General features: G+C 43.7%; 1 long non-coding RNA gene across 1 annotated transcript; it reads right to left on the minus strand.

The window, feature by feature from the left end:
* Positions 1–14,589: 14,589 nt before the first annotated feature.
* On the minus strand, positions 14,590–16,068 carry LOC133748026 (uncharacterized). The gene is made up of 3 exons (XR_009864429.1): positions 16,002–16,068; positions 15,219–15,403; positions 14,590–14,658 (listed from the first exon to the last, which is right to left on the minus strand). It is a non-coding gene; the product is annotated as an uncharacterized LOC133748026 (long non-coding RNA).
* Between the last annotated feature and the right edge of the window lie 600 nt (positions 16,069–16,668).

Here is a 16,668-nt window from a genome sequence, read left to right on the forward strand (position 1 = left end):
TAGAAGCAGTGACATCCGGGCTGCAATTAGCACACCCGGCACTCAGATCTTGGCTTCATGTATCATTCTCCAACAAAAGAAGCCAGAGCTCCTTGGAGTAATGGCTGATTCAAACACTTGGGTAGGGGCATATAAGAGGACCTGAGGGTATCTTGTAGTGCCAGAAAATAACAAAATATTAAAAATTAAAATAACAACAGTGATAAGAGTATAACATAGGGGCACAGGAGCCAAGCAGAAGAGCTCCAGTGGCCAAAGCTAGAACAATTTGGGCAAAACCTCATATATGGATTATAAACAAAAATACAAAATAAATATCTAAGTACATATTAACACAAATAAATGATTAAATCCATAAACAGAGGGAGAGAGACAAGTCTCCCATTGAGAAAAGTTCCAAAGTGATTATGTGTACACTTCACCAAAAAGGAGATGGCTTGTGATTCTCTACTACATTTTCTAAAAGATTTATTTTATTTATTTGAAAGAAGGAGTGAATAAGAGAGAGAGAGAGAGAGAGAGAGAGAATCTATCCTTCATTTGCTGGACTCCTTAAATTGCTCGACGGTTAGGCTGGGCCAAAACCAGGAGGCTGGAAGACCAACTGGGTCTCCTACATGGGTAGCAGGGGCACAGGTACATGGGCCATTTTCCACTGTCTTTCCAGGTGCATTAACAGGGACCTGGATCAGAAGTGGAGCAACCAGGATTCCAGCCTGCCCACTGATAGAAGATGCTAATGTCACAGGTGGCAGCTTAGCCTGTGGGGCCACAGTGCAGGCCCTAATTCCCTAGTCCTTCAACGGGCATCCCACAGTGACTTCCTTACAAGAGAACAGTATAGAAGCAGAGGAGAGCAACCTCAGAGAGTGAATAATCTTTTTTTTTAAACTTTTATTTAATGAATATAAATTTCCAAAGTACAGCTTATGGGTTACAATGGCTTCCCCCCTCCCATAACTTCCCTCCTACCCGCAACCCTCCCCTTTCCCGCTCTCTTTCCCCTTCCATTCACATCAAGATTCATTTTCAATTCTCTTTATATACAGAAAATAAGTTTAGTACATATTAGGTAAAGATTTCAACAGTTTGCCCATATAGCAACACAAAGTGAAAAAACTACCATTGGAGTACTAATTATAGCATTAAATAACAATGTACAGCACATTAAAGACAGAGATACTACATAATAGTTTTTTTTTAAAAAAATAATTAATTTTCTATGCCATTTCCAATTTAACACCAGGTCATTTTTTTCATTTCCAATTCTCTTTATATACAGAAGATCAGTTCAGTATATAATTAGTGAAGACCTCATCAGTTTGTACCCACACAGAAACACAAAGTATAAAAATACTGTTTCAGTACTAGTTATAGCATCACTTCACATTAGACAACACATTAAGGACAGATCCCACATGGGATGTAAGTACACAGTGACTCCTGTTGCTGACTTAACAATTTGACACTCCTGTTCATGGCGTCAGTAATCTCCCTAGGCTCTAGTCATGAATTGCCATGGCTATGGAAGCCTTTAGAGTTCGCTGACTTTAATCTTATTCCGATAGGGTCATAGTCAAAGTGGAAGTTCTCTCCTCCCTTCAGAGAAAGGTACCTCCTTCTTTGATGGCCCTGTTCTTTCCACTGGGATCTCACTCACAGAGATCTTTCATTTAGGTCTTTTTTTTTAAAATGTGATGAAATGGCACCTTACCTCTGGGATGTTCCTCCTCAAAACCTGCAACTCCAGTCTCATCAGAGAGAGGTGTTCAACAAACCCCAGTGGAGGAGCATTCTACAAAATAAACGACTGCTACATCTCAAAACTGTCAAAGTTGTCAGCAACAAGGGAAGTCTGAGAAAATGTCAAAGCCAACAGCAGCCTGAGGAGGCCTGATGACTAAACCCACGTGGCGTCTGGATCCTGGGGCAGATAAAGGGCATTAGGAAAAGTTAAGGATATCTGAGTGAAGTGTGGCCTTGAGTTAACAACCATCTGTCTGTATTGACTCTGTGGCTGTGACAAATGGATCATCCCCATAGACTATGTTGGTAATGGGGGAAGCTGGATGTGGGGTATGTGGAAACTCTTTTACTGTCTTTGCAAAAATCTCTGTAAACCCCTAAGTAGTGGAAAATAAGAAAAGTGTATTATAAGCAAAAGGAAGCATTCCCTGGGGAAGTTGATGTGAGAGTGAGAGAAACAGGGTAGGGCAGGGAGACAGTGAAGCGAAGCTGAGAGTTCCTGCCAAATTCCATCCTCAGTTTAATCCCAGATGGGATTCTGGAGGTCAGTTGCACAGCAGAGTTGGTCCTGCATGGAGTCAAGATTGCTGGACACTGACCCCCTGTACTCGTCTTCATCTACCACTCCCGCTGGGGCCTTAAATTCCCAGGGATAGCTGACTTTCTCGGGTTGAGTGAAGAGGCTCCAGAAGCCAGAAGGCATGTTGACGTGGGGACACAGAGGGTTAGCACTCTTGGGTCTTCCTACACCGAGGCATAGAGAGAGAAGTTGACTTGCCCATAGTCACAGCACTAGCAGGTAGCAGAGCCAGGATCCACGCCTGGGTTGTTGGGTCTTGAGCTGTGCTGTGGTTTGCTGTTCTGAAGGCTCTGGGAATCTCGGCAGGGCATGAAACTGGGAATTACAATGCACATTTGCTTGCTTCATTGAGGGGCTGGGAGGTGGCAGTCCTGGATGTCCCTCAATGGGGGACCCAAGAAGTTGCCAAAGAGAAATCCCTGAACAACCCATGTATCTTGGGGTGAAGCCTCTGTAAATACTTACTGAAAGAATGCATCTTTTTAGCCAAAGATACAGTGGGTCTTAGCTAATGGTGTCCAATTGGCCCCCGACTTTCTAGGCTGGGGGGCAGAGCGCTGGTGGGGCTTAATAGAATCCTTATTGAGATGAGGGATTGCCTCTGGTGAAAAACAGCCCTGACAAAGTGGCCATAAAAGTCTATTTCCCGCATTACTCCTCATACGCAAAGGTCCACATCTGTCCCATTAAACAATTTCCAAGTGATAGATCCAAGGATACAGGGCTGCTGGAGGAATCATTGCTAATGTAGGTTTTATAATCTCCACTTACATAACATAATTGGATTAAGCCTGCTTCCCAAGGAAAAAAGTGAAATGGTGCTTAGTGGGAACAACTTTTCCTAAGAAGCAAACTGTGGTATAACAGAATGGAGATTATCATTCCTAATTATCTGCCATTATAAGCCTGGAGGACAATTATTGTGAAAATGTCACTTTTCTCCATAGGGCGATGCACAAAAATTAGTGCTACTGTGAGTAGAGTTTATTTTTGGCTGTCCTTGGTCTGCTGTCTCTGATTTCTCACCCCCTGAGTCCCGTCTTTGCTGCCTCTCTGCTGCTTTTATTTGCCAAGAATTCTGAATGATCTCATTGTTACTATTTTTTTTTTGTCAGCAATAGGCTGGTGCTGTAACTTTTTTTTAAAAAAAAGATTTATTTAATTTACTTGAAAGGCAGAGTCTCTCTCTCTCTCTCTCTCTCTCTCTCTCTCTCTCTCTCTCTCTCTCACACACACACACACACACACACACACACACAGGGGGAGTCTTCCATCCACTGATCCACTCACCAAAAGTCACCATGGCCAGGGCTGAGCCAGACTGAAGCCAGGAGCCAGGAGCTTCTGCTAAGTCTGCTGCTTGGGTTCAGGGCCCGACTTGAACCATCTTCCAGTGCTTTTCCAGGTGCACTAGGAGAGGGCTGGATCAAAAGTGGAGCACCTGGGATTTGAACCAGTGCCCATATGGGATGCTGGCATTGGCATCGCAGGCAGTGGCTGTACCTGCTGTGCCACAGTGCTGGCTCCTGTTGTAAAAGTTCATTTTGAAGTCTTAGGGGATAACGGTTTATTTCTGCTTCTGTGAAGTACACGTTATTTCTTTCTAGTTGTGTTTTCTGGAGCAAGTGGCCTCCATGACGAGAGGGACATCAGGCCTCACTGAGTATTAACTGTTTCAGCCCACAAGAGCCTTGTGTCACTTCCTCTGAGTTCTTTGGTCAGATCTGGTCACATGGTGCCAATCCAACTGCAGGGGGAGCTGGGAGATGTAAGCAAGCACATTTTTTTTTTCAGCACCTGATGCTAGATTTTTCTTGATGCCGTGTCTGCATTTTTATTTCCAATCTATTGTGTCTTAAAGAGAGTAAGAAGGTATGAAGCAGAATCTGGTAAATAGAGCCAAGTCATAATTATCAGAAATGCTTTGCCTAATATGTCAGTCACTGGTCATGTGTGGCTTTTGAATTTAAATGTAATTTAATTTAGGTTTAACAAAACTGCAATTTTGGTTTTTCAGTCACACCATCCATATTTCTAGTGTTCAGTAGCACATGTGCCTGGTGACTATCAGATTGACAGCACAGAATGGAATATTTCCATCATTGCAATCTTTTCCAGAGTATTCTAAAATGTTCCAAAATAGTCTAGAATGTTTTAAAAGGAGTGACTAATTCCTATATTGTGAATCTAATATTCTTTCATTCAGGACCCTGACTTAGGGCATTGGTGGACATCAGTCTAATATGCTATGGTGATTTTAAAGCTGTGTTAGGCAGAAATTCTTTCTGATGTTAGCTTAATGATATTAAGCTGAAATAATATTTTGCAACCTGTTCAATCATATAAAAGGGCTTGGGGGCATAGATGCCTGGGTTCAGTTCCTGTCACTCTATTTAAGATCTGTGAAATCTTGGTCAAGTTAGCAGATCCCATGTCTAAAGACTGAGACAACACCCCTCATAATGTTACAAAGGTGCCAGCAACTGTCATACAACTGGAGCCTCTTGGGACCTGGTGCTTTTAGGTAAGGGGCTCAAAAATGATTGATAGGCTCAAAGACATCATTGTAACTCTACAACACTCATCAATAATTCAGAAGAAAACTATTTGTGAATTGGAAAAATCGAGATTCAGAGGGATTTTAAGGTTGAAATTATGGGGGAGTTTAGTAGGGATAAACATAGCATCTCACCTTGGAAGCCGGAAATGTAGGTCCATGATAAGACTGGAGGTGCCATGGGTTGACAGAGTCATGCTGGAGGACAGTAATTTCACCCATGTTCAACCCTACGAGAGGGCACACCAAGAGATGTGATTGCCCTGCGTCTCCTTGTCTTCACCAGCCGTTTGTGGGTGAGACTTTAGGTCTTCTCATCATAGGAGAAGCCCAGAAAACTGGAGCAGCCTGTTTGTTTCAGTAAATAACTACTTTTTTTACAATTATTTTTATTTGACAGATAGAGTCATAGACAGTGAGAGAGAGAGAGAGAGAGAGAGAGAGAGAGAGAGAGAGAAAGGTCTTCCTTCTGTTGGTTCACCCCACAAATGGCCGCTACGGCTGGCGCTGTGCTGATCTGAAGCCAGGAGCCAGGTACTTCTTCCTGGTCTCCTATGCAGGTACAGGGGCTCAAGCACTTGGGCCATCCTCCACTGCCTTCTTGGGCTACAGCAGAGAGCTGGACTGGAAGAGGAGCAACCAGGACTAGAACCCGGCGCCCATATGGGGTGCCGGTGCCACGAGGCAGAGGATTAACCAAGTCAGCCACAGCGCTGCCCCGTCAGTAAATAACTACTTAACATCTCCTGTGGTCTAAGTTACACAGGTTACAAGTTTGAGTGGACACAAAGCTTGTTGACCATTGCTATCTACACACCCCAGATGGAGAGAGATATTGATTAAATGACCATCCAAATAAATATGCAATTAGGAAGGTGGTATGTGCCAGGATAGAGAGGCCCACAGGGTTCAAAGAGCTCCTATTCAGGGAGGACAGGGTACGTTTCCCTGAACCTCGAGCTGAGACCTAAGTAGAATCAAAGTGAACTGGTGGAAGAGAGGGAGTGTTCTTCGCCAGAGGACCACCTTGTAAAAGCTCGGGTCAGAGATAATGAGCCATAGTGAGTACAGAGAGGAAGGCTCTTGTTGATCTGTAACAGATGTTGAGACATGAGGTTCAGGAAGAGACAGAGCTAGACCCTAGAGGACCATGTGGGCTGTGCTGTGATTTGGATCTTTTTTCTTGAAGCAGTGGGAGATGATTGAAGGGTTTTGCGTGAGTCAGTCTTGCAGTTCCATTGGCCGGCTGACAAGGTGGCTCAGGCTGTGGTGTAGAGAAGAGATCAGAACTGGGAAAAGAGTGGATCTGAACATGGGGCACTCAGCAGTTCCTCTCCTGCCACCAGCGATGAGTTCCTGCTTCATTCCACCGCAAAAGACTTTTGGAATAAAATGTTTTCATTTTTATTGCTTTATTTTGCAGTTTTTAAGATTGGAAATGTTAAATAATTAAATCATTTTGTTGACTTGGAACTTTGCATTTGTATTGGAATTTGGCTTTATATAACAGAACTTTAAAAATCTAGTTTAAAATTGAAAAAAAACCCACATTTATTTGTGAGGCTGAGAGACAGAGACACAAGGAGAGAGAGAGTTCTCATCCTCTACTGTACCCCTCCGCCCCCAGTGCCCTCAGTGGCCAGGGCTGGGTGCAGGCCAGAGAGGAGATCCAGGAACAAATTCCAGGTCTCTTTTTTTTTTTTTTTTATCATTTATTGGTTTATTTTGTCTCTACTAAACACATTAGTCATTCATATTTAAATATCTGACATCATTAGAAACCGTTTAACACTTTTTCTCCCTCCTGCCATAAAAATACAGTAAGTGATTTGCTTTAAAAAAAAAAACCAACTATGAACAGTGTTCTGGTTTCCTCTCACTCGTCTAATGCATTTCTCAGTGACAGCAGTAGGTAACTCAGTGAGACAGTAGGAATAGGAGTGGCGTGAACCTCTCGCTGCTGCCTACAGGATGTGCGTTGGCAGGGTGTGAGAATCAGGAGCCAGAGCAGGAATCAGCCAGTACAACAACACGGGGTGTGGGGATCTCAGCCACTAGACTGAATGTCCAGATCTAGAAGCCCTTTCAGTAAATGAGTCATTATCAATTTTTTAAACTTTAATTGACCTATAATTAATAAACACACATAACATACATAAATATTACATGAGATTGTGTTTTTTAAAAGATTTATTTTATTCATTTGAAAGGCAGAGTTACAGTTACGGAGAAGGGAGAGAGACAGAGAGATAGAGAGGTCTTCTATCTGCTGGTTCACTCCCCAGATGGTTGATGCCAGGGGCCAGGAGCTTCATCCAGCTCTCCTATGTTGATGGCTGGGGTACAAACACTTGAGCCAGCTTCTACTGTATTCCCAGGTCCATTAACAGGGAGCTGGATTGGAAGTGGAGCAGCCAGGTCTTGAACTGGTGCCCACATGGGATGCCAGCACTGCATGTCGCAGTTTAACCTGCTGTGTCACTGAGCTGTCCTCCATTGAGCTTTTATAAAAATAATGTTCCTGTTTTATTACTTTGAAAGGTTAAAAAAAAGCTTTAGTTTTTATAGAGAGAATAGATTTTTCTTTTCCAATGTGATTTAAAAAAAAAAAAGTCTTTGATGCTTGAATACTTTGAGCAAGATGAGTTAATTTCTCACTTTTAAAAAACTTTTAATAGTGTTCTCTGTATTCATTTAACACTCTGTTCTATCTGGAACTTATGCAGCAGGCTAGAATGCCCAGAAAAACCTAAAAATAATTTTATAGATTATGTACCCTTATCTGATTTCTGATTCTAGGAGGAATGGTGCTGTTCCACTGTTAAATATCATTGATTTAACTTAGTTTTCATGTCATGGTAATTTTCTTTTATCCCTAGCATACCAGAATTTTTTGCTCTTAATCATGATAAAGTCTTAGATTTTATTTCAATTTACCTTTAAAATGTATCTATTAACATGAGACTGTGTAGGTCTTCTATTGTTAAACCACCCTTGCTTTGAAGGAGTGAACTCTGGTGGTAGTGAATTTTTCTTCCCTTCTTTCTTTTGTACCTCTGCATGACTAGTACTCACTCAGGGCCTCCTCTATTCCCTGCTCTCCTGTCAGGCACCAAGGGCTCAGCAGGGCAAAGATAAGGGCCCAGCTCCCAGGGAGCTTCCAGTCAGAGAGACAGGCGAGAAACAATTTTACATTTACTTGTGAAGAAGAGCAAATAGGGATGTTCTACTTTAGGTAGTCAGGGGAGGCATCTCTCAGAAAGACCGGAGTGATGTCAAAGGAAGGTGCCCTGGAGAATAGGTATCAGCTTTCTCATCCACCTGGGAGTTCCTCCACTCTCACAGGCGGGTGATGGGTTTAAATTCTTCCTTGTCCCTCACGGCCTCCAATGAAAGCTTCAGTCCTGCTGTTGTGCAGTATATGCGGAGCCCCAGAGAACTTCAGGATCCAGTACTTGGCCTTGTATCTTTCTCAGCTTGTCCAGCTGGTCTTCTCTACAATACTGTGACCCAGTGCTCATTGCAAAGCCCATGCTCTATTTGTTTCTTAAGGAATGTAACTTTGGTGTGTCAGTATTTTTGCACAGCAAGTTAAGTTGCAACTTGCAATCCTGACATTCCATATCAACAGCCAGTTAGAGTCCTGGCTGCTCTGCTTCCCGTCCAGCTTCCTGGGAAGCCAGAGGAAGATGGTCCAAATACCTGGACTCCTGCCATCCGCACAGGAGACCAGGATGGAGTTCTTGGCTCCCAACTTCAGCCTGGCCCAGACCTGGCTGTTGTGGGCATTTGGGGAGTGAACCAATAGATGGAAGATTTCTCTCTGTCTCTCCCTATCACTCTGCCTTTCAAATAAACATGTAACTCTTTTAAAAAGAATATAATTTTGATAGATGTGTTGTTCTTTGTTGTGATGCTCATTATCCCTTTAAGTTTTCATTTTGACCTTATTCATTTAGTCATTCCTCAGTGTAATTACCTATCAAGTTATTTTGTCAGTGGTCTCTGCTCCAAGTATAGCATTGATGTATCCTGCTTGCACATCCTTGGAGGATAAGGGTGTCCCCTGTCCTCCCACCCCATGCAGGATCCAAGCTAGACCAGTCAGACCTAAGGCAGCTGTCAAGACACAGAGCTGTACACCCTAAGGCTTCTTTCTGATGAGACCTCAGTGCTGTGCAGGTGCAGCAGCTCACTTTCCGTGCTCCATAGGCAGGTCACTCATGAGTACAGCCTTAGCAGGGTGAGGGAGGGGTCTCTCTGACCCCTACTTGGCTCCTTAGGTCCTTGTTTGCAGTTCTTCTTTGTACATACTTAGCAAGAGAGATCACATAGCTACCAATAGGGTCTTTCCTTGGGTAGACAAGTATCTTAGAACCAGACCTGAGGCATCCCACAGCATTCTTGATTTCATTGTCTTAAAATGGGGTAGGGGGGAGATAAAGAGGAGCCAATGATGGGGAAAGAAGGGGCTGCCTGGAACGCTTGTTCTGGGTGTCTCACAAAGATGTTCCAGGGAGTTGACTTCCTTTTTTTTTTTCTGGACAGTATAGGAATCAAAGCACAAAGTGAAATTTATTGGAGTAAGGGGCTAGTATGTTTCCTACTTTCATTAGAGGTATTTATACTGTTATCAATTAAAGGGTGGGACATATGGTGTGTATTTCAAAAATATGCTTTTCTATCAATTCGTATCCTTAATGCAGTTAATAAAAATTCCCTTTGGATTTTTGTCATTTTTTTTCCTGCAAAGGCCAGCTGCAGTCTGTTGTTTTTATCTTTAGGAGAATTTTCATAAAATTTGGAAAGATCCACTTGTAGCAGGCACAGGTGTTCTGTCTCTATGTTCACCAAAAAATGTCCCTCAGAAAGATTTTCTAACAGAGTTCTGAAGATGGAATGTGCTGTCTGGATGAGAGTGTGTTTCTCATCTGTGGAGGTGGTCAGGCATGAGCTGGGTCATCACCTGCCTGGGATGCTGGAGCAGTGATTCCAAATGTCATGAGTTGAGAATAATAAGTGGGTTTTGCCTTGTAGACCCACTCTGATGGATTGTGGCTGACTGGCCTCAGTGGGAAGAATGTCATGATCCATTAGCAAGGTCTTTCCAGGACACAGGGAGTGCAGAGGGTGGAAACACACACACCCCTTATATTTGTCATCCCTAGGAAAAGAATTGAACTTGAGGAGTGTAACGCACTGCAAACCCTGAGAGTTCCAAGACAAATGGCCTCTGTATCCCTATCAGAATGCTTCATGGGAACACGATGAGCAATATTGCCCAGAGAAGTGCTTCAGGGAGGGTCCAAAGTGCCATAGGAGTTTTAGAGTACACCACTTTGGAGCACTAGGGTTTTAGGTCCATATTGATGGCATTTCTAGAATGGAAGCCACCTGTGCATTCTACTGCTATTCCTGATTCCTTTTGAGTTTCAATGAGTCACTAGTTTATTTTTATTAATGTGCATGTTTAGCAGTTATTGAGAATTTATGATAGATACATCCTGCTCTGTGCCAGATCTTCTAGAGAGATGGATCAAGAATGAACCCCTAACTCGATAGCTTCCTGGGAAAGGTATAAAGGTATCTCTGTCAGATATCTGCTGTGGACTTCAGTTTAGCTGGCTGAGCATTTTGACTTCCTCCCTTCTTCTGGAAACAGTTCCTGTATTTATTTCAGGAAATGTCTCTTCTACCATTTGTAAGCCCCTGTGGACCACCCACCAAAATTTACTGCCCCACCTCCCCTTGTAGCCCAGGTAGTGTCCAAGCTGGGCCTGGCATACCTGAGGGAGGTGGCATGAAAATTCTTCAAAGGCTGCGTCCACGGGGATTGGCTGTTACGGTTACTTGGCTTTCCTTGTTTCTCGTCTTCAGCTTCCTTCAAATAAATTCCCTTGATGTGCTCAGCGTAGCCTGACTTAGTTCCTGTGGCTTGTGCCCTTAGACCCCTAACTGGCATAGCATTTTTATGTTGGCATTGAGATTAAAACCCTGGGACGACAGGCGTGTTTTCAGGACTTGAGGCTGTTGAACCTCCAACAGAATCATCCACTTTCCATAGAACTCCTGCCAGGACAAGGTCGAGAACTGGCTGCAGGAGGAAGACAGGCTACAGCAGGGTGGCAGCATCCTTACAATTTCTGTAGCATAGGTGTAGCAACACTAATTTACAACAGTTTCCACTCCTGTTGGACCAGGTTAAAGAACTGATGTTCACATCTCCCGTTACTGGAGGAATGTCTGATGACACGTGGCCTGAGGGTTGCAGAGCATGGGCTTTGCTGTATGAAGGTCTCAGCCCTGTTGCTTTTTGATGCCAACCTGAGACAAGTCCCTTGACCTCTCTGGTCATCCATTTCCTCATGTTTAACTAACTTACAGGGAGCTGAAAATGAAGTAAAATAATGCTTGTAAAGCCGTTAGCGCCATGACATTGGACTGTATTTCACATATGTTTGTATATATTTAGGTTCTTAGAACTTGAGATTCTTTGCAAGGAACACTTTGATCCTGTAGCCTAACTTGAGAGTCTTGATAACGTTTCCGCCCAAGAACAAGGGAGGGTAAAGGTGATAAGTATAATCCTATGACCTGTCCCCCACCAGATGCCATACACAGACTTTTTTTAAACCTGTGTTTCCCCTTCGAGTGTGCTGTTTACTTCAGAATGTATTAATAGTGCCCTCTGCTGCCCACAGCACCAACCTTGATGGGAGCTCCTGGGGCGGATGTAGTGGGACAAGGGTCTGAGTGTCTGGCTCTTCCATCTCTCCGTCTCACCCTCAGACATATTTTCTTGCGAGTTTGTAGTTCCATTTTCTCATCCGCATTGCTAGCTAAGTTCTGAGTCATCAATCTCAACCTTTAATTCAAGTTTTCGCCTGGACCTGAACCAAACCGGAGATAGATACCCATAAAGGTTGTGCAGATGAGAATATGCTGTTCTCTTGCTTTGGATCAACAGCAGGCTGAGACTGATTCCAGGGTGGCAGAAGCCAAGTCTATTTTCTTGTGTTACAATGTGGGACTCAAGTCGTGTCCAGAACTGACTGAGTGGTTTGCTAAATTGGAGCAGTGTGCAACATGGCTCACTGTATTGATTGTCTAAGTCCACTTTAGTCTTCTTTTTGCAGGCAAGGGCAGTTGTAGCTTCCATAGCATGTGCACTTTGTGATGGTGACTCTTGCGGTTGGAGGAGCAAAGTGAGAAGAAATGAAGGTAAAAGCAGGACTAAGGGCTTCTGACAAATAAGAGGCTCCATTTTAGCGGCACCTGATCCAGTTCTTGTACTCTTAGAGTAATTTTCGTAACTTCCTTGATTAGAATGCAGTGTGGAGAAGTTGTTGAAATGATAAATGCCCAGAAAATCCAGGTACATCATGCCTTTTCATGTGAAGGATAGACATGGGGACATATTGGAGAAATGAGACAGTTAGTTGTCTTTGGCCATGCAGTGTGTACTTTGAGAACCTGGCATGTGGTTGAGATAGATTTTCTGAGTCAGTCACAATCACTCTATACTGCCACTCTAACCCAACTATATTAGTTCCCTGGAGTGAAAAATCTAAGTTCTACTAAATCCTAAGTGGAGATGTTGGCATCCCAAAATCATGAGTCCCTGACACCCGAGCTGGCCACCCAAGTTAAAAAGAGCTGCACAGTTTGTGGTACTAAGTATGCTTTTCATACCCGTTTGCTTCTACGTAGTTACACAATCTGCCAAAGCACGGTGGTCATGGATACATGCTCTGCTATCAGGCAGACCTGGGCTCACATACCAGCCACACCAGTCCCTAGCTCTGCAATTATGAATCATTTCCTTCCCTTACTTCCTGTTGATTTCCTTTTCCCCATAGCAGGGATACTCATCCCCTCCTATAGTCATGGTGAGAGGTAAAGCTGATAATGCAGGCAGGCACTCTGGGCAGTGCCCAACCAGTCAGCGTTAACCGCTGTTTCCATGATGATGTCATGGTGGAAAGGAGGTGGCCCACCCATTTCAGAAAAGTAAATAAGCCAAGAAGAAAGTGGCAGAGCTGGGTGACTTCTCTTCTCCTGATGCCTCTTCAAAAAGTTGTTCACCCATGTATGTCTTGCCAGTCTCCAAGTGTTTCTATGTCTCATGCCATTGGGAAAATATCAGATCTGTAGTTCCTAGACATGGAATCCTATACAGGTAAGTCAAGTCTACATTGTACAGTAGTTTGGAGGATTAAATACAATACTGTATGAGCATTCATGCATACATTACTCCAGGAAACTTCAGGAGGACTGTCAACTCCTTATTATGCCAAGTCAGGTATTCAAAGACACATACCACCCCAACGTCAACTCTTGTTACCATCTAATAGAGGAAGCCAAGAATTATATACAGCAGCAGAAGTTTTTCATTTCTCTTTCATGTTGCTAGTTAGCTCAAGTGGTGGGAGCCATGCTTCTGGAATGCCAGTATTCCCAGACAGAGGCTGTACTGTCCTGGGCATCCACTTACCTGACACTGGTCACAATAATAACAGAGACAGGGTGATTGGAATGCCAGAAAAGATCAGATTCTATACTGTGTAAATTTAGTTCTATGGAGATACTCAAAATGTTCTTTCACTGAGAATAGGCAGCAATTTGATCTCCAGTGAAGTCTCAGGGATTGTTGGCTTGGAGGGTGGGAAGTGCTCACTTTTCAGACCAACCCAATGCTCCCAGTGACTTCCCTGGGAGGGTGGAATAGCAGAGACTGACCCTCAGTGCTTCTCTTCAGAAAGTCATCTCAGTCCGACTTGCTTTTCAGAATGGCTCAAGGATCAGGGAGCACGCGGTGTGGGACTGAGATGCATGGATTTGAGCCAAGCAATTCAAAGTGATTTGAAAAGATTACTGAGGCTTATGTGCCCTTTACTATGGTGAATGAGCAAGTGGCCAGCTGTCCCCCGAGACCAGCACTGATTAGTCATCGCACTCCCATGGGGCTCTCCCACACTTGCCAACGATGACTTGAGTCTGGTCTTTAGAAAGAACACATCAGCCTCTAGAGAGAGATTACCTCTGGCCGGGAAGGAGGAGGGAGGCAGAGCTCAGCTGTGTCTTTGACCTTTTATTTCTTTAAGGGTCAAGAGGGACTAATGGCTCTCTACACAAAAAAGGCACATGCATGTTAGTTATGACAGCAGCTGTTTAGAGAGATGGGGTACAACTGCCAAGTTCGAAGGGGTGAGTCTCCAGTCTCCCTTTGACTCTGATAACCATCTCATTAAGAGACCTAGAAGGAAAAAAAAAAAAAAAGTGGGCCTTGAGTCACTACCCGGTTGTTTCTGTGGCTATTATAAAATCACAGGAGGCTTTGGCTCTGGATGGACATTGTTTGAATCATGATTGTGTGAGTCAGGTAAGCTGAGCCTGATTACCCGGCCCTCTCCGATCCATCTCCACCCTCTTTGTTACCAGCCTACAGGCTGCCATAATCACCAAACCCATGTGGCTATGGAGCCAGAGAAGTGTGGCCACTGTGGCCCAAGATGTACCACGAGGGTGAAGTCCCCCACCTAATTACAAACGCATAGTATTTCAAAAGGAGGTAGAACATTTCATGGTATCAGTTACATCTGGACATGCTGAAACAACATTTGGATACATTGGTTTACCTATACTTTATTATTAAAGTCAGCCTCACCTGCTCCCTTTTGCCTTTTAAGAATGTGCCATTGGAAAATGTGAAGTAACAGATTCAGCTCACCCGTGAAATTCCCAAATGTCCATCGTTCTATGGGACAGTACTGGCCTGTAGATGAGAAGCAGTGCAAGGGGGTGATGGAGAGTGGGGGCGGTAAGAAGGAAAGCTCTACTGTATGCCAGGCACTGTACCCTTCCCTATAAACTTCTTGTAGCCCAATGAGCTAGATGTCATATTTTATGAAGAAATTATTTGCTCAGAGCCCAACCTTAATAAAGGTCAGGTGAGGATTCAAATTTGAGTGTTTGGACTCAACAGTTCAATGCCTTCACTATTAATCATTGCCTTTGCTGCAATCAGGGTTGCTCAACAAAGACTGCCTTGCTGAATAATTTTTAAGATTCAATGCAATGTTGTGGGTGATCACTTAGCTTAGCACCTTAGCAGTAATTGTGGCTCTATTTATGTCAATACAATAATGAGGAGTAGGAGGAGGAGGAAATGGGAAAATAGAAGTAGGAAAAGGAAGGAGAGGAGGAGAACCAGAAAGAGGAAGGTAGAGAGAAGGAAAAGGAGAAAGAGATGAGTTATTGTCACCCCCACTGTCACCACCAAGTGCCAGGAGCTATCTTAGGCACTTTGCGTACATTATGCAATTTGATGCTTACCGCAAGCCAGACCAACAGTCACCTGCCCTTTTAGCTTCTGAGTTTTGCTGCTATGAGTGTAGCACAGTCAGCTGGCACTTGACTATTTACTTCCACTTCACAGCTCTTCACCGTGGTCTGTTGGCTGCATGGAAAACTTGAGATGGCAAAGGGAGCGCTGCAGGAGCTGGCAGCCCATGAACAAACTGCGGAGAAGAGAGAGTGGGGCAGGGTTTGGGTTTTGTAAGAGAGTGGCTGCCCTAATTTTAGCATCTGACTCACCCAGGAAAATTTCAAGCACTGTTGCCAGCGTTCAGAAACCATAAATAAGAAGGAAGGTATAGTAGCTATTGAAGATAGCTGTAAAGTTGGTGGGGATCAAGGGAAATAAAAGCCAGGATAACAGAGCTTCACTAATAAGGATCATATTCCAAACTAGTCAAATGCCAGTTGGAATGAAAGTGTGGTATTACCTCTTTAGCACTTTTAGAAACTCATTTCATGCAGTTGGCCTTAGCCTAAAAAGAAGAGGCAAGAAAGCAGACTTTCACTGGACAAAATAAAGAATTGAGATTTTGTGGATTGTGGGGCAGTCACAGTAATGCCAAAGCCTGGACATATGTGAAACACGTGGAGAAGGAGGTGCTTCTAACCAGGTGCTTCTAACCAGAATTTTTACCTGTCCCTGTTAGAAGGACACAAGGATACAAAGCTGGTAGGTATAGCATCGTTGCTAGTCTCTGCCACCCTTTGTCATTTTCAAGCACAGAACCTCTCACTCATGAAAGACCAAGATGGACTTACCCTGTCCTCCAGGGGCAGTGGGTAGTAGGCTCAGCATTCGCTCAGTCATTCTGTACGGCAGGCCAAGCCCTGGCTGACTGTTGGCTCTGTCACACCTCCTCCGTGAATTCCCAAGCTCTGGTGAAATTGAACTGTCTTGCTGGGCTTCTTCATTAAGGGGAGAGAGCCAGAATCCTAAAATGGATGGACCTGACTCCCAAAGTCTTGATGATTTTACTAGGTCAGGTTGCACCTCCTTTCAATCTCACAGTCATGACCAGAGCTTTCTCCACCTGCATCAATCAGGCGGATGAGGCTTCCCAGAGTTCAGAACTGACTCACTTCAACTAGAATCCAGGGATAATCCTGCAAGAGTCAGGATGGAAGGGAGAGTGAGTAGGAAATTTCTCTTTTATTAAATGCAACTTGGACCTGTACGGCAGCAAAAACATAAAAATTCTGAAGAAGAATTGCCAGTTGTTTAATGAATCTGTGAAATGAAATTACTTAGTGGTTAGTAAATTAATACTCTGTGTATATAATTATTTATACATTCAAGTTCTGCATCCTTGAATTCAACCACAGATTGAAAATATTCATCCAAAAATTACCTCCGGGGGCCTATGCTGTGGCGCAGGAGGTTAAGCCAACTGCAACACCAGCTTCCCACGTGAGTTCCTGTTCGAGT

The sequence above is a fragment of the Lepus europaeus genome, chromosome 19 (genome assembly GCF_033115175.1).
Source record: "Lepus europaeus isolate LE1 chromosome 19, mLepTim1.pri, whole genome shotgun sequence".
Taxonomy (NCBI): Eukaryota; Metazoa; Chordata; class Mammalia; order Lagomorpha; family Leporidae; genus Lepus; species Lepus europaeus.